This window comes from Ipomoea nil, unplaced genomic scaffold (genome assembly GCF_001879475.1).
Source record: "Ipomoea nil cultivar Tokyo-kokei standard unplaced genomic scaffold, Asagao_1.1 scaffold1868, whole genome shotgun sequence".
Classification (NCBI taxonomy): Eukaryota; Viridiplantae; Streptophyta; class Magnoliopsida; order Solanales; family Convolvulaceae; genus Ipomoea; species Ipomoea nil.
In genome coordinates, this window is record NW_017618296.1 from 19,757 (window position 1) to 30,000 (window position 10,244).

The following is a 10,244-nucleotide window of genomic DNA, read 5'->3' on the forward strand; positions in this document are numbered from 1 at the left end:
CAGTGGCGGACCTAGAAATTTTTGTCAGTTGGGGCAAAATATAAAAAAAAATGTTAATTTGAAAAAAAAAAATGAAACACTTAAGAAGTATATCCACAAATATTGTTGTATATAAGCAAAATATAAAACACATCAAAATATTATAAAAATATTCATAACAAAATATAAAACATACGTAGTAATTAATTTGATTTAAAAAAAAAAAACATAATTAATTTGATAAAATAATTCAAAAGTAAGAAATAGACGGCAGTAACAATAATAATAATAGAGAAATACTGATAAAATAATTCATAAGTGAGAAAAAGATGGCACTATTAATAATGAGAAAAAATTGTGTTGAGACCTGAAAGTATAAGGATAATTCAAAAGTGAGAAAAAGATGGCACTATTAATAATGAGGGAAAACTGTGTATAAGCCTGAAACCATAAGGAATCGAACTTTGGCCTATCTCAACTTCAAGTGTGAGTTAAGCCAACTAGTCTAACTGAACTTTTGGTAACATTATCTGTTTTTTTATATTTATACTAAAACATGTACTATATATACATATATACATACAAAGTTAGAGTTAATTACCCAAATGGTCCCTTGACTATAGCGAAATTACCAATTTAGTCATTGACTATTTTTTTTGACCAATTAAGTCCCTCAACTTTAAAAATTTTAACCAATTTGGTCCTCCGTTTGTTTGGCCGTTAGTCAACCGTTAACTTGGGACCAAATTGGTAACTTACTATAGTCAAGGGACCATTTTGGTAATTAACTTTAAGGGTGGGCAATTCGGTTCAGTTTTCTTGAACCGAACCGTACTAAACTAGTTAGATTCGGTAATATAACGAACAACCGAACGATAATAGATTCTTGTATACCGAACGGTTCGATAAAAACTCAAACCGAACTGAATTTGTTCGGTAAAAACCGAACCGAATACCGTTTGAACTTTGGATTGCTATTTTGTTATATATTAGACTTTGGATATGGACTATGTAAACACCATAACACATAATGTATAACTTTTGATAACAAACCATAAAGAAATCAAATAAAACATTTACGAGAGATACCCGTGAAAATATGAGCTGAACGACAGAGCAAGCAGTATGGGACTTGGATTTAATTTTTATTTATTTATTTATTTATTTATTATTATTATTATTATTATTATTATATTTTAAAAATAAAAAATCAAACGGTATTCGGTTCAGTTCAATTTTTTACCGAACAATTCGGATCGGTTTTTTATTGAACCGTTTGGTTGTTCGGTATATTACCGAACCAAATTAGTTCGGTTCGGTTTGATACGGTTCAGTTCGAGAAAACTAAACTGAATTGCCCACCCCTAAAGATAATTACCAAAATGGTCCCTTGACTATAGCAAAATTACCAATTTGGACCCAAGTTAACGGTTGACTAACGGTCAAACAAACGGGGGACCAAATTGGTTAAGATTTTTAAAGTTGAGGGACTTAATTGGTTAAAAAAAAATAGTCAAGGACCAAATTAGTAATTTCACTATAGTCAAGGGACCATTTCGATAGTTAACTCTACAAAGCTATATAGGGGGTGGGGGGCAGCTGCCCCCATGCTAGGTCCGCCTCTGCCCATCACTAATCAAGCACTTCTTGTGGTGATATTCCCTTATGCCAAATTGGTGGAGTAATTGTGAATCTGCACTCCCTGGGTCTCGAACCCAGGACAATAAGGTTAAGAGCCTTGCGCTATACCAACTGAGCTAGACATGCAAGTAGTTGTTCATATTTAATATTGGTATTACAATCGAGGCTACAATTATTGAAAATTTATTTACAGGTTACACAATTGAATGAGAGATGGCTTTATGAATAATATACTGATTAAATTTGTTGATAAACATGTGTTTTAAAATTATACAATATTTTTAAAATACAAAAAGACACATTCAACTGTCGTAAAATTAATAATTTTATTAATGAACACAATTTATATTGAGTGTTTAAATTGCAATGCATATCTTAAAAGATAATAGTCGAATAACATATTGACCTACTAAATTATCAATGCTTATATTGCGGAGTCATGGATCATGATTACTTAGTAAGATAAACAATTTACAAGTTTGTTTTTAGTATTTAAGTTTGTTTGAGGGTGGAAGTCTAGAAATATTTATATCGGAGGAAACCGCCGAACATATAATGCTGGAAAATATATATAAAATTGGCATATTAAGTGACTATTTTGTGGTAAAACTATCAGTGTGGTCCAGTTTTGATTTGGGTCGGTTCAAAGTGGATTCGGGTTCTACGTAGTGAGGCGAAGAGATTGATATATTGTTCGCTCGAAACGGATAATCGGTGAATGAGATATTGATTCTCAAATTAGACCAATTTGAGTTGGAAACGTGAAGGGAAAAATCTTGGGAGCAGCTTTTGTCCTACATTGGTTTGGGAAGTGGATTTGCACCACTATTTGTACAAGAGCTCTTCTAAGGCTTCTTGATTTGTATAGCATAGAGGCTCTCTCTCTCGCGTAGGAGGGGTGTGCAAATCAAAACCCAATATGAGTAAATGAAGGTTTGAACTTGTGTAGGGATACCCTATTATAACCCCATCACTAATCACACATTTCATGTGGTGGTATTACCTTATTTTGTAGGACTATTATTGGATTTTTCCAACGAAATATCCGACAATTGGACAAGTATGGACACCCTATTATAACCCCATCACTAATCAAGCACTTCTTCTGGTGCTATTCCATTCCCTTATTCTGTAGGATAACCACATCACTAATCACACACTTCTTGTGGTGCTATTCCCTTATTTTGTAGCGGATTATTATTGGGTTTTACCAACGAAATGTCCCACAATTGGACAAGTAGGGATACCCTATTATAACCTCATCACTTGTCACACACTTCACGTGGTCTATTCCCTTATTTTGTAGGAGCGGCATGCCACCAAAGTGGTGGAGTAATTGTGCATTCGCCCACCCTAGAGCTCAAACCCAGGACCACAAGGTTAAAAACCATACACTCTACCAACTGTGCTAGACAAGGAAGTAGTTGTTCATATTTAATATTGGTATTACAATCGAGGCTACAATTATTGAAAATTTATTTACAGGTTGCACAATTGAATGAGAGATGGCTTTATGAATAAGATACTGATTAAATTTGGTTATAAACATGTGTTTTAAAATTATACAATATTTTTAGAATACAAAAAAGACACATTAAACTGTCGTAAAATTAATAATTTTGTTAATGAAAACAATTTATATTGAGTGTTTAAATTGCAATGCATATCTTAAAAGATAATAGTCAAATAACATATTGACCTACTAAATTATCAATGCTTATATTGCGGAGTCATGGATCATGATTACTTAGTAAGATAAACAATTTACAAGTTTTTTTTTAGTATTTAAGTTTGTTTGAGAGTGGAAGTCCAGAAATATTTATATCGGAGGAAACCGCCGAACATATAATGCTGGAAAAAATATATTAAAATGGCATATTAAGTGGCTATTTTGTGGTAAAAGTATCAGTGTGGTCCATTTTCGATTTGGGTCGGTTCAAAGTGGATTCGGGTTGTACGTAGTGAGACGAAGAGATTGATATATTGTACGCTCAAAACGGATAATCGGTGAATGAGATATTGATTCTCAAAGTAGACCAATTTGAGTTGGAAACGTGAAGGGAAAAAGCTTGGGAGTAGCTTTTGTCCCACATTGGTTTGGGAAGTGGATTTGCACCACTATTTGTACAAGAGCTCTTCTAAGGCTTCATTATTTCTATAGCATAGAGGCTCCCTCTCCCGCGTAGGAGGGGTGTGCAAATCAAAACCCAATCTGAGTCTTTGAAGGTTTGAACCCGTGTAGGTATACCCTATTATAACCCCATCACTAATCAGGTAACACCCCCCCAAAACACATGCTATAAAAAGCCTTAACACAACTAAACACTAGCACAGCGGAAGATTAAAAGTTAACTGGATAAACACGTAAATCCCAGACATAAATCAATTAAAAGTTAACTGGATAAACACGTAAATCCCAGACATAAATCAATCATGGGGTGTTACGCCCCGTTTATCAACAACGATAAACGCCAACATAACTGGATAAACGTAAATCCCAGTCATTGGGTGTTACGCCACGTTTACCAACAACGATAAACGCCAACATAACTGGATAAACGTAAATCCCAGTCATGGGGTGTTACGCCACGTTTACCAACAACGATAAATGCTACGGCAAAATCTGCATGGTTCACAACTATCCCAAAACTCACAAGTCTAAAACTAAATCGGCTCACAGGCCGTAAAGCAAACGAAAGGTGCTATGCTATCGGGCACTAGACTTCGCTCTCGACTAGACATCACCTGAAAGAACACAAATAAACATGGGACGAAGCCCGGTCAGCGAATAATGCTGGTAACCCACCAATACATGTGAAATATCATATATAGATAGATACAAGTTATAAAACAATTTTCGAAACGGAATACACATAAGTATATAAGTACAAAACCAAGAGCAGTAGTCAACACAAGACTCAATACTCTCAACAAGGACACGGGAACACATCTCAAACCACAAAGGATACCACAACACAAGGATAAAGACAAGACTGATGGCAACACATGCCTTTGTGACTACACACGTCACAAGAAGAGAACACACAACCACGGCTACACAAGCCCTCGTGACATCACTCATCGCGAGTTGATATGACTTCCTTATGCCCGGTTCCAACCTTATGGCTACCCCCAACCTTATGTCTAGTTCCAACCTTTACCTCCAGGACCCCTGTACACCAAGTCCAACCTTTTCCCTCCGAGGACCGTCGTCCCCTCTCCAACAGATCTCCAACAGAACCACCGATTTCATAGTACACGAGGGTACCGATCACACACACGGCAACACATACCACCCAAGAATCACGTGAACCTTACACAAAGGCCACAACTCCATAATCACGTCACGGCCACCACGAAGACCGCTGCAATACCTTGGTGACTAGTGTCCCATACCACTAATCGTGCAATCCAGGTAAAGCCACACAGAATCACACCTAAGCAAGAATCAATCAACGGATCACAACGAAGGTATGAAACATACGCAATCAAGGAATGGGTCATAGCCCAACAACAACAACGATGAATAACACAAGTTATCATCAACTAATTGGAAGGTACAAACAACTCACACGCTAGCATTTAGACACCAAACTAGCATGCTTATCAAACGGATAAACCAAAGGTAGTTCCGAGGAACCAACAAGACTCATCACAGTTCAACGAAACACAATGTTGAACACTTAGCACGATTCAAGACACCAAAGTCCTACATGGATACCTACCATATAACTCTAGACATACGAAACATCAAGAAGACACTCAAATAGTTCCACAAAAGTACATCGTGAAGTCAAAAGACCAAATACCGAGTCAAAAGAATCACGGGGAACAAATCCCCAAACATCATCACACATGTACCCGCGGGTAGGCCCACGGGTAGGCCCCTACCCGCGGTTCCGCCCGCGGGTACAGGTCTCCCCAAAACGTGTACCCCGCGGGTGGGCGAAGGGTGGGCCTCCTACCCGCCGTTCCGCCCACGGGTACCACCTGTACCACATCAACACACTTCGCGAATTTTATCTCCAAACTTAAATTCAAGTCCAAAACATGCCAAATCTCATCAAATACAACAAAATGACTTGAATCAAAGGAAATGCCAAGTAATGGCACAAATGAACCCTAAACACAAGCTCTAGATATGCATTTTCACAAGATCATGCATCAACACTCACATTTCATAGCAAAACACATATAGAATCCAAGAAATCACATATAGGTAAGCAAAATAGATTTTGTAGAGCATGGGTTACCTCTTGTAGACTAAAAGACTTCACTTTACACCTCAACAAGCTCCTCACAAGGCTCACTTTCCAAACCCACTTCAAGAACAAACCAAAAGATCATAAAGATCCTACCTTTAAGAAAAGACACCTAAGATGGAACCAAAAACACAAGATGGACTTAGATCTTACCCTCCTAGATGCCCAAATAGGTGAAAGGTTGAATCTTGGAAGCAACTCTTGAAGTCTTGGCAAGGTCTCAACTTGGCTTGGAAGAAAAGCTACTCACCTTTTTAGAGAGAAGGTAGAGCTAAATTTTAGAAAGTGTAAGGGATAGAATGAAGATGTCTACTACGTTAGGTTACAATACTAACACTAGGTGAAAGGTCAAGAATGTCATTACTAACATTAGAAAGTGTAAGGAAACAAGGGAACTCCCTTCAAAGCTCAAGGTACCACTTTGACTATGGGGTTGACTAGTCAAATACTAGTCCTCAAGTATTGAATTTGAAATAGGATTAACTACTCAATTAATCCATTTATTGAATTTGGATTTTGGGGTGTCACAAATCATTGAATTTGGATTTTGGGGTGTCACAAATCACACACTTCATGTGGTGTATCCGACAGTTAAACAAGTATGTATACCCTATTATAACCCCATCACTAGTTACACACTTCACGTGATCTATTCCCTTATTTTGTAGGAGCGACATGCCACCAAAACGGTGGAGTAACTGTGCATTCACCCACCCTAAGGCTCGAACCCAGGACAAAAAGGTTAAGAGCCTTGCGCTCTACCAACTGAGCTAGGCGGGCAAGTAGTTGTTCATATTTAATATTGGTATTACAATCGAGGCTACAATTATTGAAAATTTATTTACAACTTACACAATTGAATGAGAGATGGCTTTATAAATAATATACTGAATAAATTTGTTGATAAACATGTGTTTTAAAATTATACAATATTTTTAAAATACAAAAAAGACACATTAAACTGTCGTAAAATTAATAATTTTAATAATGAAAACAATTTATATTGAGTGTTTAAATTGCAATGCAAATCTTAAAAGATAATAGTCGAATAACATATTGACCTACTAAATTATCAATGCTTATATTGCGGAGTCATGGATCATGATTACTTAGTAAGATAAACAAATTACAAGTTTGTTTTTAGTATTTAAGTTTGTTTGAGAGTGGAAGTCTAGAAATATTTATATCGGAGGAAACTGCCGAACATATAATGCTGGAAAAAATATATTAAAATGGCATATTAAGTGGCTATTTTCTGGTAAAATTATCAGTGTGGTCCAGTTTCGATTTGGGTCGGTTCAAAGTGGATTCGGGTTCTACGTAGTGAGGCGAAGAGATTAATATATTGTATGCTCAAAACGGATAATCGGTGAATGAGATATTGATTCTCAAAGTAGACCAATTTGAGTTGGAAACGTGAAGGGAAAAAGCTTGGGAGTAGCTTTTGTCCCACATTGGTTTGGGAAGTGGATTTGCACCACTATTTGTACAAGATCTCTACTAAGGCTTCTTGATTGGTATAGCATAGAGGCTCTCTCTCTCGCGTAGGAGGGGTGTGCAAATCAAAACCGTATCTGAGTCTATGAAGGTTTGAACTCGTGTAGGGATACCTTAGTATACCACCATCACTAATAACACAATTGATGTGGTATTATTCCCTTACTTTGTAGGTTTATTATTGGGTTTTTCCAACGAAATATCCGACAGTTGGACAAGTATGGATACCCTATTATAACCCCATCACTAATCAAACACTTCTTGTGGTGCTATTCCCTTATTTTGTAGGATATCCACATCACTAATCACACACTTCTTGTGGTGCTATTCCCTTATTTTGTAGGGGATTATATTAAGGGGTTTTAACAACGAAAAGTCCCACTATTGGACAAGTAGGGATACCCTATTATAACCCGATCACTACTCACACACTTCACGTGGTCTATTCCCTTATTTTGTAGGAGCGGCATGCCACCAAAATGGTGGAGTAATTGTGCATTCGACCACCCTGGGGCTCGAACCCAGGACCACAAAGTTAAGAGCCTTGCGCTCTGCCAACTGAGCTAAACGGGCAAGAAATTGTTCATATTAAATATTGGTATTACAATCGAGGCTACAATTATTGAAAATTTATTTACAAGTTACACAATTGAATGAGAGATGGCTTTATGAATAATATACTGATTAAATTTTTTGATAAACATGTGTTTTAAAATTATACAATATTTTTAAACTACAAAAAGACACATTAAACTGTAGTAAAATTAATAATTTTAATAATGAAAACAATTTATATTGAGTGTTTAAATTGCAATGCATATCTTAAAAGATAATAGTCGAATAACATATTGACCTACTAAATTATCAATGCTTATATTGCGGAGTCATGGATCATGATTACTTAGTAAGATAAACAATTTACAAGTTTGTTTTTAGTATTTAAGTTTGTTTGAGAGTGGAAGTCTAGAAATATTTATATCGGAGGAAATTGCCGAACATATAATGCTGGAAAAAATATATTAAAATGGCATATTAAGTGGCTATTTTGTGGTAAAATTATCAGTGTGGTCCAATTTCGATTTGGGTCGGTTCAAAGTGGATTCGGGTTCTACGTAGTGAGGCGAAGAGATTGATATATTGTATGCTCAAAACGGATAATCGGTGAATGAGATATTGATTCTCAAAGTAGATCAATTTGAGTTGGAAACGTGAAGGGAAAAAGCTTGGGAGTAGCTTTTGTCCCACATTGGTTTGGGAAGTGGATATGCACCACTATTTGTACAAGAGCTCTTCTAAGGCTTCTTGATTTGTATAGCATAGAGGCTCTCTCTCTCGCGTAGGAGGGGTGTGCAAATCAAAACCCAATCTGAGTCTATGAAGGTTTGAACTCGTGTAGGGATACCCTATTATAACCCCATCACTAATCACACACTTCATGTGGTGGTATTCCCTTATTTTGTAGGATTATTATTGGGTTTTTCCAACGAAATATCCGACAGTTGGAAAAGTAGGGATACCCTATTATAACCCCATAACTAATCAAGCACTTCTTGTGGTGCTATTCCCTTATTTTGTAGGATAACCACATCACTAATCACACACTTCTTGTGGTGACATTCCCTTATTTTGTTGGGGATTATTATTGAGTTTTATCAACGAAATGTCCCATAATTGGACAAGTAGGGATACCCTATTATAACCCCATCACTAGTCACACACTTTACGTGGTCTATTCCATTATTTTGTAGGAGCGGCATGCCACCAAAATGGTGGAGTAATTGTGCATTCGCCCACCCTGGACCTCAAACCCAAGACCACAAGGTTAAGAGCCATGCGCTCTACCAAATGAGCTAAACGGGCAAGTAGTTGTTCATATTTAATATTGGTATTACAATCGAGGCTACAATTATTGAAAATTTATTTACAAGTTACACAATTGAATGAGAGATGGCTTTATGAATAATATACTGATTAAATTTTTTGTTAAACATGTGTTTTAAAATTATACAATATTTTTAAAATACAAAAAGACACATTAAACTGTCGTAAAATTAATAATTTTAATAGTGAAAACAATTTATATTGAGTGTTTAAATTGCGATGCATATCTTAAAAGATAATAGTCGAATAACATATTGACTTACTAAATTATCAATGCTTATATTGCGGAGTCATGGATCATGATTACTTAGTAAGATACACAATTTACAAGTTTGATTTTAGTATTTAAGTTTGTTTGAGAGTGGAAGTCTAGAAATATTTATATCGGAGGAAACTGCCGAACATATAATGCTGGAAAAATATATTAAAATGGCATATTAAGTGGCTATTTTGTGGTAAAAGTATCAGTGTGGTCCAGTTTCGATTTGGGTCGGTTCAAAGTGGATTCGGGTTCTACATAGTGAGACGAAGAGATTGATATATTGTATGCTCAAAACGGATAATCGGTGAATGAGATATTGATTCTCAAAGTAGACCAATTTGAGTTGGAAACGTGAAGGGAAAAATCATGGGAGTAGCTTTAGTCCCACATTGGTTTGGGAAGTGGATTTGCAGCACTATTTGTACAAGAGCTCTTCTAAGGTTTCTTGATTTTTATAGCATAGAGGCTCTCTCTCTCGCGTAGGAGGGGTGTGCAAATCAAAACCCAATCTGAGTCTATGAAGGTTTGAACTCGTGTAGGGATACCCTATTATAACCCCATCAGTAATCACACACTTCATGTGGTAGTATTCCATTATTTTGTAGGTTTATTATTGGGTTTTTCCAACGAAATATCCGACAGTTGGACAAGTATGGATACCCTATTATAACCCCATCACTAATCAAGCACTTCTTGTAGTGCTATTCCCTTATTTTGTAGGA